We start from the raw sequence: 19,166 nt of genomic DNA on the forward strand, positions 1-19,166 counted from the left end.
AGGAGCTCTGATTGTCTGGGTGTGTTGGAGGTCTCTTACTGACATGAAGGTATATTTAGAAGAGGGCTTTTGTTTTCTAACTGAAGGAGAAAGAAACATAGGAATAGCTCTCCAGTTATTCCTAGATAAAAGATAAGAACAATGGCAAGACAGAGTACCTACGAGGTAACATTGGCTTGAAAGCGACAGAGCACCAAACTCTAAGTAACAGATAATATATTATTCCACAATCTCAGATGTTCAAGTGGCATGGCATTTATTATCTTTTAAGTTATGTATGCTTTTACGTCTCTATTTCTTTTAGTTTATGAGGTATTAGAAAAATTGTTTTAGTCCACTTAAAATTGGATCCCACATTTCCCTTTCCATAGTTAAATTCCTAGAATCTAGGAGAGAGATAACTCATAATAACTGAATATAGGCCTGCAGGTGGCTCAGGAAGTTTCTGGGACTTTCAGGGGGTGGAACTTACTTACTGAAGAAATCTTACTGGAGGAAGTGTGTCACTGGGGGCCAGCTGTGAGAGGTCATAGGCTCCTCACTTCTTCCTCTGTTTCCTGTGAGAGCAAGAATTGAAATAGGCCAGCTTCCCGCCTGCCTTGTGAAGTTAGTCATGCCTTCTCTGTGGGCTGCTATGTCTTCCCTGTGGTGATGAAATCCACCCTCCTGGAACTGTAAGTAAAAATTAACCCGCTCCTTCCCTAAGTTGCTTTTGGTCATTACATTTTATTGATATAAATAAATAGAAAAGAAACACTTCACTGATAACCTTTGTAGACTTATTGAAATGTAATAACTATTTCTAAGTATTTATCAGGACATAGTTAATTATGGTGTTCAACTTTTTACTTTTTTGCTTTTCTTCGGCTATTTAAAACTTTAGTTATTGGAGGAAGGTGTTTTGTAATTTCATAATATCATGGTAGGTTTGTCTTTTGTTCATAGAAAACTGTCAAGTTTTGCTTAGAGCTGTTGGCTTTATTCAATGAGGTGTATACATGCTTAGAATTTTTATATTGCCTTGGTGACTTTAACATTTAATCATTGTACAGCAGCTCTGTCCTTAATGACACTATTTGTCTTATACTCGTCTCTGACAAATATTAATATAACTGTTCCAACTGGGGTTTTTGTGCCTAGTGTCTGATTGATACATTCTGTTCACATTCTTTTCAGTTATTCAGTATTGTATTCTCAGTGTGTCTTTTGTAAACACTATAGGACTACAGTGGGCTTTAAGCCAGTTTAATGTTCTTTGTAAAGCTGGGAGTCTAATTTATGTGTATTGTGTCAGTAGAAATATTTGAATTTTTTGTAAGCATCTTATGTCTCTCCATGTGATAGTCCCTGCCCATGTTTGTTTTCTTCTTTATAAAAATATGCTTAAGATTTGCTGGCTGGTGGTGGTGCATGCCTTTAATCCCAGCACTTTGGAGGCAGAGGCAGGCAGATCTCTGTGAATTTGAGGCCAGCCAGGTCAACAAGAGCTAGTTCCAGCACAGGCAATACATGTTTAAGATTATTCTTTATGTAGGAGTGTGTTTATTATGTTAGTCATGTTTCTGTAAGTCCCATGTCATCAATTTTGTGGGGACAAAAGTCCTTTTTCATCAGCCAAGAGTAATGCTTTTGGATGTAGTTTTTGGAGAAATCGTGTAAGGTCAAGTTTATTGCTTCGGTGAAGTGGTCTTGCATACAGTTAGCTAAAGTGAGGAACCCAGTGCTATTTAGTACACAGACAATATTGTGTAACTTCCCCTGACTCCAGAAATCCCCTGACTCATTCTATTTATCGCCATAATTCATACACTGCTTAAACATTACCTTCTCAAGGAGACATCATCTGACGACCTAATTTGAATCACACCACAATTCTCAGCCTAATCCTGACTGCATATTATATACTGTATATATTTATACTTGTGGGCATAATAATGAAGAAATCTTACCAGACTGGTGACTCATTTCCTCAAAGACTCTCAGGATGCCTGACTGGACAGAATGAGCTTACGTGTGAACATCTGCTATTGATTTACTAGTTTATCCCTTCAGTGCCTATCTTTTGCGCTTTTTAGTCAAAGGAGTTTTAGAAGTTTTTACACCACAGGGCTTGACTGCTTAATCACAGACAGCAGAGCAGAGTGAAGCATGGATGCTGCTGGGAAGCAACTGTGTGTTCTCTGTATGTTCTCTGTGTGTTCTCTGTGTGTTCTCTGTATGTTCTCTGTGTGTTCTCTTTGTGTTCTCTCTGTGTGTTCTCTGTATGTTCTCTGTGTGTTCTCTTTGTGTTCTCTCTGTGTGTTCTCTGTGTGTTCTCTCTGTGTGTTCTCTGTATGTTCTCTGTGTGTTCTCTTGGTGTTCTCTCTGTGTGTTCTCTCTGGGGGGGGGTGGGAATGGGGGACTGGAGTGGGGAAGGCAGGCCCATCCTGCTGTAGTGACTCTCAGGGGAGGATATATTGGCACTGGCCTGGTGTTGTATAGTTTGTAAAGCCCTCTCTACAATGTCACTTATTAAATCCTCACAATAGCATCTCCTATTATCTGTATTTAAGTTATGTGGAATAAATCCCATTAAATAAATACAAACTGGGAAGTGAGAGAGCACATTACACTCCTGGCTTGGTATTACATTTTATTACTAGAGTGCTTTTCTAAGTTAAATCTGGACACCCACCTGTTAGCTGTGACTTTTGGAGATTTGTAAGACAGTGTTCAAGAAACAGCAAGCAGTGATGCAATAGGGAACAGCTCACCATGACAACAAGGCCTTAGGCATCTGTGGTCCAGAGTCTTATGGAACTGATGGACGCTTGCTGTAAGACTTTCCTAGGGAGGAGAAAAATTCTCTGTGACATTTCAAAGCCTCTTGCAGCTTCTTGCTCTCCCCAGAGCATGACAAATATAAACTTCGAACTATAATAATAGCATATGTGGAACACACCAGGTGTCAGGGATGTCTCATGGATTGCGTGCTTATGTAACTCAGTCACATCTCCCATGAAGTCTATGCAGGAGGGACTATCAGGCAGTTCTTCTTCAAAGAACTAGAAAACACCTTTGATCTCATTTTGGAGCTAGAAAGGGAAAGACACAGAATTCTAACCCACGTAGTCTCTGTATCAGCAAAGTAGAGACCAATAGAAACATAAACAAGTACATACTTTTAAATTTTTCTAGTAGCTACATTAAAAACAAATAACATCAACCCAATGTGCTTGATTAAAGTATGTATGCTAAGTCTTCAAAAACTCTGACGTGTATTTTGTTCTCAGAGTTCATAAATTCTGATGATAAAATTTTCATCTATATTTAAATTTATATTTATATAAACTTAAAATTCACAAAATTTACAGTTGAAAAAGTAGGCATGTATATTCAAGTAATTTTAATCATACTGATTTTCTAGAAACTGAATTTAGTTTATGTTTTTAATTAAAATTAAATGCAGTATAAAATGTAGTTTCTTCAGTTGCACACTTAAAATGTTTGAGAACCATAAGTAGCTGCTATAGGCAGGGTACTCTGAAATTGAAGCTTGTTTTCTATTTGTTTATTAATTGACTGATTTATTTATTTCTGGTGTGCATGTGTACAATATGTGTCTAAGTTTGTGGTGTGTGTGTGTGTGTGCCAGAAATCAAGGTGAATATTTTTTTTGATTGCTCCCCACCTTTTTCTTTGAGGCAGGGTCTCATCTGAGCCTGGAACTCAATGATTTTGTTAGGATGCCTGGCCAGACAACTCCAGGGATATATCTGCTCATCTCTGCCTTCCTAGTTCTGGAATTGCAATGTTACCTATAACCCATCTTTTGACTTGGGTGCTGGGGAGCCAAACTCATGTTCTTGACTTAAATGCTAGGCAGTTTACTGACTAAGCCACATCCCCAGGCCCTATAATTCAGACTCTGCTTCAGTCGCAGGAAAGAAGCATTCTCGTCTCCACGGCCCTGCCTGGCCCAACTGCCCAATTCAGGAATAGTCTCTTTCCACCCCATAATATCAGCACTGTCTCTTCATATTCTGTTTCACAAGTAGCTACATGACCCTGCACAGATTCTAATGTCTGCTTGGAGAAAAGTAAAAAGCAATGAAAAGGAAACAAAAACAAACTACAGATAAGAACAGTCAAGACGAAAGGTGTAACACGAATAATAAAATCAACCTGAAAACCAGAAAAACAAAGCAGCCAAGTCATTAGAGAAGTTTTACCTCTACCAAGGCTGGGCAATCACAGACTAAACAGTCTTTCTTCTCATTTTATATTCCCTCTAGTGCTGGGTTTAAAGGCGTGTGACTCCCTCATATTGGGATTAAAGGTGTGAGGCACCATCAACTGGATTTGTTTCTACTTTGAGCTTGTGTAGCCCAGGGTGGCCTTGAACTCACAGATCCATCTGACTGTCTCCCAAATTTTGGAATTAAAGGTGTGTGTCACCATTGCCTGACCTCTAGTGGCTTTAGCTTTGCCTCTGGTCTTCAGGCAAGATTTATTGATCAAAATACAAAAATATACCACCATAAAAGAGATCAAGAGAGCTATAAACTAGCAATCCCACGGGAAAACAGTAGCCAGAGCAGATTTTCTACCAGAGCTCTGGGATTAATGAGGTTCCAAGCTAGCTTCTGAAATTATTTTTGAAATCCTCTCACATCCTTTTTGTTGGGATGAGTGATTTGGGGAAAGAGAAATAATTCACAAGAAATTGGAGAGAGGGAAAAAAAACAGTTAAAATTTCTCTTGATGCTTGGATTTACCCTTTGGAAGGCTACTGAAGGAAAAATGAGAATATTGTAGATAAAGTTTTTGTCCTGCCTTATCCCACAGTCATTCAGTCATAAATAAACATTCAAAGGCTTATATTAATTATAAACTGCTTGGCCTATTGCTCAGGCTTATTACTGACTACTTCTTACATCTTAAACTAACCTGTAAATCTCTTTAACCATGTGGCATGATACCTTTTTTTCAGTAAGGCATTCTCACCTCATTTCCTCTGCATCTGGCCTGAGACTGTGTCTCTGCCTTTCCTCTTCCCAGAATTCTCTTAGTCTGGTCACCCTGCCTATACTTCTTGCCTGGCTACTGATCAATTGGCATTTTATTAAACCAATACTAGTGACAAATCTTTACAGTATACAAAAGCATCATCTCACAGCAGAATATAGGCAAAATATTTTTGGACAATGTAAAGAAAAGCAGTCAGTCTTTCCTATCTTGCATTCTGGTCAGAGCTGAGAGCTAATTTAAAAATAGACAAAGATTATTTCGGTCATTTTATTCCTGTATGCATGCCGTGTCTGGAGCTAAAAGTAATGGGCAGCTTCTCTTCCTGTGCTCTATGTCCTACCTTAGTGAGTGGAGGGAGGAGTTGGTTCTCAGCAGACTGATCTGGATCTCAGGATCCGGCCTTTCTGTATGTAATATACTCTGTGCGATGAAGACTCGGTTGGTGGTTACTATGAACACATCCTGATTGACATAGCAGACTGGGGGAAAAGCCGAGGAAACTGTGGAAATCATAGGTCTGTGTAAACTCACCCAACTTCTTTGCATAGGCTGGGCAAAGCAGAGAGGAGATATATCTAATGATAGTAATCTGATTCAGGTGCTGTGCCCTTTGATTAACAAAGGTTTTCACTTTATCTCACTTGAGCTCCTGAAGCAGATGTGACTAGTTTGATTTTCTGTATGAGGAGATGGAGATTCAGAACGACCAGGTGGTACCCTCAGAGCACAGGGCCAGCCAGGCATAGAGCCTTGAACACATCTTGGTCTTCGATCTCACCATTGTCTACACAAGTCATGCTTCCTTTTCAAAACATTAGAATTTACTTTGTGTGTATTTATTGTGGAGTCAGTTCTTTCCTTCTGCCTTCACATGACAAGCACGTTACCTGTGGAGCCACCTCCCCAGCCTCAAATTTTCTTCTCTGGGTTCATTTGTGTGGAAAAAAACAAAAAAACAACAAAAAAAAAAAACACATGCATCTTGATTCACAGGAGGAAATCTTCTAAGGTTTTAGGCTTTCTAGGCCTAAAGACAAATAAAAACTTGGATTCAGATGGGTTTCATGGTCAATTTTTTTAATCCCAGCTTCTGCCTTTTATCATATTGACACTCTAGAGTCCATCTCATTCCACTCTGCTGGCTGTTCTCACCACCCTCTCTGATTCTTGTATTTCTTTTCTCCTATCTCTATGCCCACTACTTCCTATTTTTCCCCTTGGATGCTCACTAAGTATATTGTATATGTTAAGATTATGATCAATACTAGGAAAAGAAAGATTATTAAGTTCTTTTGGGCCGGAGAGATATATCAGCAGTTATCGCTCTATCAACTTATTAGTTATCAGAGTTACTACTCTACCTGAGGACCTGGGTTCAATTCCTGCCAGCCATATGACAGTTCACAACCATCTGTTATTCCTGTTCCAGAGGATCCAACATTCTCACCCAGACATACATGTAGGCAAAACATCAATGTATATAAAATAAAAAAGCTAAAAATGTTATTCTTTGAGTCAAAAACCAGAACCAAAAGCACCCCCCTTCTCCCCCCCCCCAAAAAAAAAACAATCTCTTTAGGGCACCATGTCAATTGTAAAAATGGGAAGTTTCAAGAGGGAGCAACAGTGATGTCTGAGAGGAGAGAGTGTTATGTAGGAAAGCAGCAAAAAGCGTTCAGAATGGTCCTGCTAAGCTGGAGCTTCATGTGGGTGAGGCCTGCACTGCTGTGTGTGTATCTCCGGCATTCATTGTGAAGAAGATGGGGGCAGCCTCTCCTTGGGAGTTTGCTTACTGCGACACACACTGACCAAGGTTGAGTTGCCAGGTGACTTGAAGAATGATTCCAGGACCATGCACAGAATTATATGATAGTCTGGTAATGCTTAGGGGAAGAAAAGCAGTGCAGACTTATGGCAAACTGTGAGAGGAGTGCCGAGCTGTGCATTGCAGGGTGTGTCCTGAGCTGTGCATTGTAGGCTGTGTCCTGAGCTGTGTATCTCACTGTGTGTCCTGAGCTGTGCATCTCACGGTGTGTCCTGAGCTGTGTATCTCATGGTGTGTCCTGGCCTCCTTCATAGATGTCACCACATCTTATGTTTCACAGCTACAACATTTAGCTACAACCTGTTTTCTCTGAACAATAAAATTTGAACATATTCTTTGACTGACATTCTTCCTGCCTTTGAGTCTCCTTTCAATTCTGTTACCTAGCTGTCTTTAATTCTTTCTGTCTCTTTCGGCCTCGTCTGAGTCTGCAGTTGTTATTTTTTTCTTTTTATTAAATTAAATTTTGGTTAGCTTGCAAAACCCTGGGCCTCATTCTTGGACCCTCACCCTCTTCATTGCTTTCTGGTCCTCTTTCCTCCCCCAAAGAGCCTTTCTTTCACTTCCATAATGTATCGGTCGTTTCTTCTCTTTCACTTTCTCCCCTCCATTCCTTCTCACTGCCCGGCAGTTTTTGAATCATATATACTCAGCATATTTTAGCCTAATCTGCATTCATTGTTTATTCTACTACTGTTGGGTTTACAGTTGCAGAGGTGACCAGCCCTTCCTTTATATCTGTTACTCTTGGGTTTAACCAATTTTCTGTTGCAAGACCCCAGTGATCTTCCTGTTTGAAACCTTCTCCAGGGAGACTGAGTGTGCACAGGAAAAGTCGCTGAGCTGTGCAGCTTATGTCATTGTACATCCGCAGCTCCCAAACTCCCCTGGGTCTTGACTTTGAGCGAACTAAGGCAGCCTATCCTTGTCACCCATCTCTTCCCTCCATACCACTCATTATAACTGGAGTTAGCTTAAGAACACACTTGCTTGGCCTGTGCCTCTACTGAGGCTTTATAAAGGGAAACCCAAGTTTATGTCTTAGTCGGTTTATCTAGCACATAGCACGTGGTGGTACTTGCTAAATACTCAGACGATGATTTAGCAATTAAATCTCAGCCTAGATTACTGATAGTGAGCAAGTGCTCACTGCCTGAAGCACATAGCACTCATTATGACACTGTTTTTTTTTTTTAAACCTTATTGTAATTCTACTAATAAGGAGACAGGAGATTTGCTAACTCCCTACTCAGCTGACAATAAAGGAATTTGTGTGGCCAGATGAAGGAGAAATAGAGAGATGGTTGCCTATAACCAAAATTCAATGTTGAATAGTCTCCACTAAGTATGTAGGTAAATGAAGAATTTAACCCTAATTCTATGTGATCTGTAGTTGTCAATACCACTCTTTTTATAAGTCTAGGCCCTTACTACTTAGCTTCTCTATGGTCATGGATTATAGGATCATTATCCTTTATTTATAGCTAATGAGTGAGTACTTATCATGTTCATCTTTCTGGGTCTGGGTTACCTCACTCAGGATGTTTTTTTTTTTTCTAGGTCTATCCATTTGCATGCAAATTTCAAGATGTCATAGTTTTTGTTCTGCTGAGTAGTACTCCATTGTGTAAATGCACTACATTTTCTTTATCCTTTCTTTGGTTGGGGGCATCTAGGTTGTTTCCAGGTTCTGGCTATTACAAATAATGCCACTATGAACATAGTTGAATAAATGTCCTTGTAGTATGATTGAGCAACCTTTGGGTATATGCCCAGGGGAACCCTAAGAGAAACATATATAGATACCCCTGGGAAAAGAAAATAGACAAGATCTCCTGAAAAGGAGGAGGGGAAAAGAAGAGAGGGGAGGAGAACTTGAGGGAATAGGGTAGTTGAGACAGGGGAAGGACATAGATGAGAGCAAGGAAAGAGATATTTTTATTGAGGAAGCCATTATGGGGCACTAGAGAAATTCCCAGGAATCCACAAGGATGACTCCAGCTAAGATTCTAAGCAATAGTGGAAGGTACCAGAACTGGCTGGTGGAGTGGCTTGTCTTAGGATTTTTTCCTAACAGTCAGATTGGTGACTATCTTAAATATCATAGAAGCATCATCCAGCAACTGATGGAGACTGGGACAGAGACCGGCAGTGGAGCACTGGACTGAGCTCCCAGAGTCCAGCTGAAGAGTGGGAGGAGTGAGAATATGAGCAAAGAGGTCAAGACCATGATGGGGACACCCACTGAAACAGCTTACCTGAGCTAATGGGAGCTCACCAACTCTGGCCAGACAGGGAAGATACCAGCAAAGGACTAGACCCTTTGAACATGAGTGACAGGTGTATGGCAGACTGTGGGGCAACTAGCAGTGGCACCAGAATTTGTCCCTGTTGCTTGTCCTGGCTTTTTAGAGCCCATTCTCTTTTGATAGATACCTTGTTCGGCCTGGATATAGTAAGGCGGGCTTTGGACCTTCCCCAAAGCAATGTACCTTGCCCTCTCTGAGGAGTGGATAGGGGAGTGGGGTGGGGGGAAGATGGAGGGAATGGGAGGAGGAGAGAGAGTGGGAACTGGGATTGGTATGTAAAATGAAAAAAGATAGTTTGTTTCCTTTTTTTTTAAAAAAATAAAATTAAAAAAAATATGAAGGAAAAAATGTGTCTAGGCCCTAAAAATCCCTGCTCTGTTTCTTTGCTCCCTCTTGTGGAAGAGTTGGTGTTAGCATGTTTCCAAGGTCATACAAAATCAGGTTCTAGAATTCATTAAGTGTATCTTGAAAGCAGCTTGCTCAGTGTCTGATGGTAGGAAATCATCTGTTTTCTCACTCACTTCCATATGGCTAGGTCTGTTGAGAGTTCCGAGGTTTTCCCTGTAGCATTCTGTTTCTGCATCACAGCATGTCCACTCTGCTGTGGTGTGGCTAATTGCTCTGCAAAGGCTCCCATGCCAGAGCCTTGTAGCTCTCTTGCAGGTGGTAGAGCCTTCATGAGATGGGGTCAAGTGGGGGTAATATCAGTGAGGTCATTTCCTGAAAGCGGACAGAGGACACATGATCTCTCCCACCACCCTCTCTTCCACTTCCTCTCAGCATGAGGTAAATGACCGCTTTTTGCCATATGTCCCCACCATGATAGACTGCCACCACCATCTCAAAGCGATGAGGTCAGTTTGTCATGAACTGAAACATCCAAAACTATAAGGACAAATAAAATTTCTTCTTTATAGCTTGGTGTAGTAGGAGGCCTCTTGTTAGTTCCCAGCTACCCAGACACCCAAAATAACACAGAATACACAGAAACTGTATTAATTAAATCACCGCTTGGCCCATTAGCTCTAGCTTCTTATTGGCTAACTCTTACATCTTAATTTAACCCATCTCCATTAATCTGTGCAATTCCACAAGGTCGTGGCCTACCAGCAAAGTTTCAGCTCAGCGTGCCTGTCTCTGGTGGCAGCTCCATATGGCTTCTCCCCTGATTCCTCCCTTCCTTCTCCCAGTATTTCGTTTACTTTTCCACTCCTAGCTATCAGGATGAGCCAGGTTTTTTTTTTTTTTTATTATTATTAACCAATGGTATTCACAGCATACAGAGGGGAATCCTACATCAGCTCAGTACATCAGGAATTCTGTTATAACAGCAGGATACTACCTAACAAAACACCATCTTCTCTATGTCCAACTAATTAAGTTGATCTTTCTTCCTTAGGTAAACTATATAGACATGGTAGCTCCTAAGTACATATGACCAGCAAGCTCACTTGAAATGCGGCTGGTGTGACTAAGGACAATTTTATTTTTTTTCTAATAAATTTTATATTTAAGACATGTAAGGTGGCAAGAACTAAATGGGGAAGCAGTAAAGGGTACACACACTTCCAGATTTTAAGCTTTCTGGTATTTTTTCACAGCCAGCACTGTGCCTGGCATGTGATTTAAAAGACCTGCATGTCTCTACAAGTTTTGTGTCTGTTAACATTTTTATTTGGTGAGATAAAGATTACATGAGGGGAAATTCTGTTCTGGGAGGATTTGAGTATCTGTGCTGATGAGTTTAAGAGATTAAAATTATTGTTATTGGGTATGAAAGGCCTTACATGTGAGCCAGCAATAGCTTATCCACTTAAGCTGAATTCATTATGAAAATTCTACTTCAACTCTGAATGATACCATACAGATTAAAAAGCAACAATGTGTGCTCATAAAGAGAATATATACAAAGTGAGAAAGATGAAGGAGGCTCCCTCCTAGGATAAACACACTTCATTATGAAGTGGGCATCTTTTGATTTTTCCTTGTACCTGAGTAGTTACAGTCTCTACAATTCTTGATTTAGAAAACTGAGGAGCCAAGTTTGTGGTGTGAGCTCACAACTATAATTTCTACCAGGTAGCAAAATACATTTAAGTATTCTACACACGTTAGTGTGGGTGACTTCCCTAAAAATCTCTATGAGGTCAGCACTGATGTAAGTCTCTACCCGACAGTTATGGACCTAAATGTAGGACAAGTGACCTGGGGTGGCTATCCTGCTACAGCTGTTAAGTCTAGAAATGACACTGGAATCTTGAGCACTCTGGTCCCAAAGTCCATTCTCACTTGCACTTGCTCTTTGCCGCACATCAGCTCTCCATGCCCCTTCTAACTCTGCAATGGTGGGCTATGGTTCTGAGATGGTGTGTCTGTGTGGGAGGCTGTCCTGTAAAATGGCGGGTCTGTGTGTGGGAGGCTCTCCTGTGGAATGGTGGGTCTGTGTGTGGAAAGCTGTCCTGTGGAATGGTGGGTCTGTGTGTGAGAAGCTGTCCTGTGGAATGGTGTGTCTGTGTGTGGGAAGGCTGTCCTGTGAAATGGTGTGTTTCTGTGTGGGAGGCTGTCCTGAAGATGATGCTTTGAGGCCCAGCCTAGAAGAGGAAGAGATGGGATGAATAAGGAGCAGGATGAAGCAGCTATGATATCAGAGCCCTCTACCTCCCTTGTTTAAACACACACACACACACACACACACACACACACACACACACACACACACTACCTATGGTTAAGAAACTTGCAAAACATAAAGGATTTCCTCCCAAGCAGGCCTGGGTGATCCCTGGAAGGACAGCATGGGCAGGTAGCCATTGAGCAATAGCCCGTCTCAGATACTATGCAACTACACAGTGTAGTGGTTTCCCTGAGGCTGGGAGAAAAAAAAATCTAACTTCCTGTTTCCTGGAATTCAAGATTTGTTTTCTCGTAAACTGAAAGAGAAGCCTGGGGATTCTCTGCTTCCCTTCATTTCATCTTTCTTAGATGTTCACATTTTCTGAGCGTTGAGTTGTTTCACCCAGAGAGACCCAATGTCTAGGAACTCACCGAGACACCAGCACGCAGGAGATTTAAGGATGAAGGTGGTATTGGTTTGGGTGTGGATTGTATTTCCTGTGGGATTTGTGTGTGTGTGTGTGTGTGTGTGTGTGTGTGTGTGTGTGTGTGCATGTGTGGTTGTTTTATTTTATTGCAAAAGGTCTTTAGAATCTTTGAGTAGCTTCCTTGCACCTAACCCATGGAAAAACTCTTTTCTCCATGGCTGGGAATACCCCGGTCCTACATTTGCAATGCCAGGAACAGCTTCAGAGCCCTGACAAGCTTCAGTTCTGCCAGCTCTGGCTCTCACTGGGAGCTGGGTGCCTGTGCTGTGCTGGCCTGAAACTGCTGCTGACAGCTCTGTGTGTGATCATGTGCTGTGAAAGTGACGGTGGCCCAGAGGAGTTAGGAAATGTTCAGAGATGCGATCTAGTGAAGAAACAATTTTAAAATGTGGGTTATGGCTAGAAAACAAGACTGCAAAATACCATGACAAAAGCCACAAAAACCTGAGGTAGTAATTGGTCACACGACCTTTAAATCCTAGGTTATTATCCCCAGACAAACACTGCCATCAGAAGTATCCAAAGCTCAATGCATGAGCTGGTCATTGTGGAAACTGACATTTTGACAATTACCTGCTTGACTTTAAAATATTCCTGCTAAATAGTCTTTATGTATTTATTTTATGTTCAGGAGTCAGACACACAAGCAGCATGCCCGAGGCCAGTGAATGTAAGGCCCAGGACTTGACACACACACACACACACACACACACACACACACACACATTCAAATTCCTGCTCTTCCGGCGAGAGCATTGCTTCCTCTGAATCACAGATGGGAGGTTTGGATTGCTGAATGAGGAAGGATCTTTATAGCATTTGACAGCACTCTGGTTGGAAAACAAGAGTCAAGCATGCGGATCTACACAAAGTCCATGCTGTTTCAGGGAACAATGCCCTTTTTCTTGGTAGCAGTCTTCCCAGAGTCCAGGCCCACGCTTGACTAAGACACTTGACGATATTCATAAAAACGAACATGTACAAAGAGATGTTTCAAAGTTTATTGTGACTTAATATAATTCAGACCTAATTCTATACTAAACAGTTTCTTCTCAGTTTGGTCCCTTTTCTCATTAGTGTAATAACCGGGATACAACAGCTAACATTTATAGCCAGCTGCCTGAAGTATTAAACTGAGGTTTGTATGGCTTTCTTTTCCATGGTCCTACCTCTTTAGGGAATCTTGAATAATATACAAAGTAGACTATTTATAATTAGGTGACAAAAATTTCAAATGTTCCTTGACATTAAAGATTGCTTAGTAGTCATCAAGCTATTTTAAGAGTCGGTTTTTCTACTGCAAAGCAAACATGGGGTCTTAAAGATATCAGGTCACTCAGACTCTGTGTTGGGCATGATGTTCTTGGTACAGGGTGATCTAGGTACTTTTTGGTGTACGCTGCAAAGAAGAAAGACTACAACAAAGTGCAGGTTAGAGTAGTGTCTCATAGGATGTGCAGCTGTGGAACCGGAGAAATCACAGGAGCTCATTCATGAAAAGAGGCCCTGAGGCACCAATGGCAGGTGTAAGACACCATTCCCTCTACACCACAACTCTGTGGGGTTGGTTGGCTCAGGGAACCAACCTTGTTGATTGAGGTTGACCCCTGAAGAGCACTGTCCATCAGGGTCCACATATATTCTACCTTGGGAGCAGTATATAAATTCTTGAGAATAAAGAGATAGACGGGACATATCCCAAATTTTCTTTCTTGGGGTTAGATTAACTAAATCAATTATGGCAAGCTATAGGACATTCTTACCAAAATAGCCAGTCTTTCCACGATTATATAATTCATAGACATCAGTAAAAATCACTTGACGAGAGTTTCGTATTCTTAACAGTAGGACTACATGTGCTTTTTATCCTACTTTTGTTTGTCTAAACTCTCTCATTTTTAAAGCAATGATTTGAATTGCTTTTGTAAAAGAACAAAGGAAAGAACAAGTGAGCTCAATAAAATAAATGGTAAAACACAAGAAAATTGCGTGTTTTGTGAGAATTTATATATTTCTCTCTCTCTCTTTTCTAGCATAAGCAACACAGAATAATCTCCTGAAAATAAATTATAGGTACAAAGCAGACAGTTAAAAACAATTCTTAACTTTGGAAAATTGATTTGAAAATATAAACTTTTTTAGCTTAAAAAAAAGAGTCAGGGACTATTTAGGTGGCAAGTCACCAATAATTTTAAAAGAATTCCCTCACTGAGTTCATTGTTTCTAAAAGTAGTTGATTCCTGCACAGAAACACACATAATAGTGATAAGCACTTGTTTAAGATATTAAGACGCAAGTAGGTCTGGACCCACCACCTAGTTTAGGAATAGAACCATATCAGGACTCCTAAGACCTCCGTCTTGACTCCCCCTCCATTCACTCTGCCTCCCTGAAGTGAGTGCTGGGAGTTGGTGTCACTAAACAATATGCTGCTTTATATATTTTTAAAAGTGAGATATTATATATAATATGATATATAATTCTTGCATATGATATGTATTCTTATATGTATGCATATATTCTTCAGTTTACAGGTATTGGTAGTCTCATTCATGTTGTTTGTAGTTCATTCTCACTTGTATCATTCAGCCCTTCCTGAAGATATAATCTCCCCTTTCTGTCTTGTTCTACCTCTCCGTGCCCTCACTGTCCTTCCTCTTCTCCCTCCCACCTCTCTTTCTCTCCCTCCCCTGGGTTCTAGCAATCAGTGTGGGTGGAAGCTTCCACCAGGAATGGGAAAGTTATATTGGAATATGAATATTTTCAAAATTAGTAGATGACTTCACATATGTTTCAAACAAGTTACAGCTCCTTGTACGATCAGCAGTTTGATTTAGAAGATAAGTGAGGGTTAGAGGAATGCCTCGGAGGTAAACTGCTTACTGTGCAATATGAGGACCATCGATTAGAACTCCAGAACCCACAAAAAAGCTCAGGATAATCCACACAGACACAGTTAGATCCCTGGGGCGAGTTGGCCACTCATTGTTGCCGGAACAGCAATTTCCAGGATAAATGAACAGTTATGTCTCAAAATACAAGATTTGGGAGAGATTAAGGAAGACACCAAACATCCTGGTTGTCTGTTATGAAGGAATTCACCTGCACACATATGCAATATAAATTGTATGTGTTACACACATACAAACACATACACACACAGAGTGAGCAAGTGAGAGAAAGATCACTCCACTGAACTTCAGGAAACTCACATTTTTAATACTATATAACTGAGGCAGAAGTAGAGTGCTTGATTTAGTAGACTTATGTATGCCATCACTAATATTGCTCCATTAGTAAATGTCATGAAATTGTGAGTGTGTTAATGTCTGTTTGGAATTTTACTACTTCAAAAACAAATCGGAAGTATGGTCAATATTTCAGACTCTGTTTATCTGTTTCCTTTCTGTCTCAGGCAGGGGCCTTGATCCCTCTGCATCTGCACTGTCTGAGTGTATGACCAACAGCTGTCCCTCTTCCTGGGATTTGGTTTGGAGATCCACTCCTGTCTCAGCTTGCTTATATGGTGCCATCTGTATTTCTTCACCCCCCCCCCGCTTATTTTTCAATCTGTGCCCTTTCCAATGATGAGAACCTTATCCTGACATGGGTTGGCCAGATATGAAAATCTCTCTTCTATGTAGTTGTGTGCTATGTTTTAAGAAGTTTAGCTTATGCCGATTTAGGACTTCATTTATATCTGTCCCCACAAGATCTTGAAGCTCTAGTCATGAGGCAAGTTGTCTAGTACATAGTATCTAGTTATTTTCAGTCTCTACAATAGAGTGAACTGTTTTGTGTGTCATTTTTATGATTAGCCTCTTAGTTTACATCTTCTGATTGTACTGACATACTTCACACTTACCACTGTGTCAAGATATATAGCCATTTATTTGATTCTGTGCCTATATTTCTATTTCCATGGAAAAATGTAAAATTGTGTGCTGACATATGAACATGCACAGATATGCAAGTATGGACACTTACATATACTTATATTCATAGGCACACACACATATGGACACTCTTGACATGTCTAGACTCACTTACCCATACACTCACACACAAACATGCATATACATATAACTAGAAGTTTAGAACATATATACACTTCCACATAAATGCACATGCATGCACATATATATGTGTATCCTACACCCACTTGCATGCATATGTATATGCACACATAACACATGTCTACATGTATACATACACACCCCACTCTAATGCAACTATACACATACATGTGCACACAGACTCAATCCCCTTCATCCACTCACATGCATACCCACACATAAAAATGGATACAAGCAGCATACATGCACAGACACATTCATATGTACACACACATTCACAGATATGCACATACACACTATGATATATAGACACAATCTACACACATGCATGTACTAACACACAGAGGAACATACACAAAGAGTAAGAGTTCTCATGTTGCCAATGTGAAGGGAAGCTTAGAAAGCATCTAAATCTCTATATAGACACCAAAAACAAGGAAGTAGAAAAGGGTAGGATATCTAAGTGTCAGTATGCATGAATATATTATAATGGCAAAGCTATGAAATATGAAGCAAACACTTGAAGTAGTGTACAAAAGGAGGAATAACTCATAGATTTTAATTTCTGTGCTATTTACCTCCTCATGTGCTTCTGGGCATTATATCCATGTGCCTTCTAGTGTGTCTCTATACTGTAGTCTTACCTGTCAGTTACAGTGACAGTGTTTGTGGATATGACTGAAGTTAGGAGTGTAGAGTACTGTATTAAATTGAGTTTCCAAGACACAGATGCTGAGATTTGCCTGTGGGAGTCACAGGAGCATTTGTAAACGAGAGAGGGAAACTGCATTGGACAGAGGGAGCTGAACTCACATATATTCATAATGGCAGCTGTAGAAGCTCTCTCCAGTTATCTAGACTTGGATGTCTTCCAGTTGTTCCTAGCTGGGGCAACCTTTCCATAAGCTTACCTTCCAGCTGACTATGGGCAGTGATGTGACCTTGGGCAAGGTGACTCCCTTTACAGAAGTAGATTCTGGTACTTAACTCAGCCTTCAGCAGCCTGTAGGCTTAGCTGGGAGGATGAGCACTGTGTTATGGGATTGGAGGGTGTGCGTGGTGACAATATCCAGTGCAGTTACTGTAAAGTAGACAGCTACTGAACCACAGAAGGTTAGAATAAGTAAGGCGGGGTAAACGGAGACTAGTTTGTGGAATCCCTAGAAGAGTAATTTCACGGCAACAAATTGTTCCCTGCTCCTGTGATCATGTGCTTCATGGATCCAGGGGGCATATCCTGGAGTGGCCATTTTTGTGTGGCTTGGTATGTAACTTAAAGAGCTGAGCAGAGATCTTTGTTTTCTGTTATCAAGAGAAGAAAATAATGAAACCAGGGGAAAGAATGAAGACGTTAGGAAATGCCAAAGAGAGACGGAGCAGGGAAGCCTGGGAGGTTGTGGGGGTGAGCTAGCTGAGGAAAGACCTTAGTAAACATCTATTTTCCACCTCTGTGCTTCTGTTTTCATCCGTGGTTAGAGCTGAACCCGCTCACTTTGCAACCAGGAAGCTGCGTGGGGCACTGTGGTAAGGTATGAGAGTTTGTGCTGTGGTTTCTCCTTGCTCAAGTTCAGGATTTTTTTTTCTACAATTAATTACTCATATGACCTTAAGCCATGCATGCCCATGACAAACTCCAGCCTCTATTTACTCATCTCCAAAATGGGTATGGCATTACTTATCAGGGTTGTTAGGAGTATCAGTAATAACTTGAAACAAAGAGTGTAACCATCACCAAAATTAGAGGCTCAGGGACCATGGTCTCCTAAGACAGGGAAAAAAAAAAAAAACGGCTAAGACTATGGAAATCATGTCATGTGTCTGGTGTCTGACAGCTCCTAATCAGGTAATCAGGCTTTTAAAGGGAGAATTTTGAATTATCCTTGAATAAAAGACAAATCAGGGAAGATAATTAGGTGATAGACTGACAAAAATGTGAGAAATGGATATTATGCATGTATGTGTTTTAGCCATCAACAAAGAGAAAAGAGGCAGCCGGCATTCGGACATCACAGCTTCATTGACACTGGTTGAGGCTGGATACCAATCTGCAGAAGTACATTATTTAGAATTTGATTAGAGAGTCAGGCTGAAGCCCTTGACATTACAAATCAGCAGACGATAGGCCTGTTTGGCTCATGGGAATCCTAGTACGTCACACACCTTCATATTTGTGATGGCCAAGTATATCACTTGACTTATAAAACATCTGAACATGGTGGACAATGAAGGCTGATGAGAAACCAAGGACAATGGTGCTAGGTTTCGATCCTAATGCATGAACTGGCTTTGTGGGAGCCTTGCCTGTTTGGATGCTCACCTTCTTGGACCTGGATAGAAGTGGGAAGACCTTGGACTTCCCGCAGGGCAGGGAATCTGGACTGCTCTTCAGTCTCGAGAGGGAGGGGGAATGGAGTGGGGGGGGGGGGGGGGGGGGGGGGGGTGTGGGAGGAGGGGGAGGGAAATGGGAAACAGGGAGAAGGCAGAAATTTTTTTTCAACTAAAAAAAAATTAACAAAAAAAAAAAAAAAGAAAAAAAAACCCATCTTGGGCAGTTCTCAGAAAGATGCAGGAATCAGATGCCAGAGACAGAGATTTGGTGTTACATGCACACACACACACACACACACACACACACACACACACACACACCTCACATTGCTGTGTTTGTCAGGGCCAATTCAGTCATCTGGACCTTCGGTTAGCCTGAGTATATCCAAATGTCCAAATGACTCTGTGTCTGTCTTTGCCTCTTCCTTTCCTGCCCGTCTGCCCATCCAGAGCCTTGGTGAAAGTCACTTCTCTGCCTTATCACCAGCTACATTCACTCTTCCCGTAGTTTTGTAAT

At 41.0% G+C, this 19,166-nt stretch overlaps 1 protein-coding gene across 1 annotated transcript in view; it reads left to right on the top strand.

Moving 5' to 3' along the window:
* Positions 1 to 543: 543 nt before the first annotated feature.
* Aim2 (absent in melanoma 2) overlaps positions 544 to 19,166 on the top strand; it is a 41,810-nt gene continuing 23,187 nt past the window's right edge. The window contains exon 1 of the mRNA XM_050142996.1: positions 544 to 674. The gene's annotated coding sequence lies outside the window, so the exon portion shown is untranslated. The remainder of the gene's footprint in view (positions 675 to 19,166) is intronic.

Source organism: Alexandromys fortis, unplaced genomic scaffold (assembly GCF_014885135.2).
Source record: "Alexandromys fortis isolate MF-2015 unplaced genomic scaffold, M_Fortis_MF-2015_v1.1 scaffold_51, whole genome shotgun sequence".
NCBI classification, from domain to species: Eukaryota; Metazoa; Chordata; class Mammalia; order Rodentia; family Cricetidae; genus Alexandromys; species Alexandromys fortis.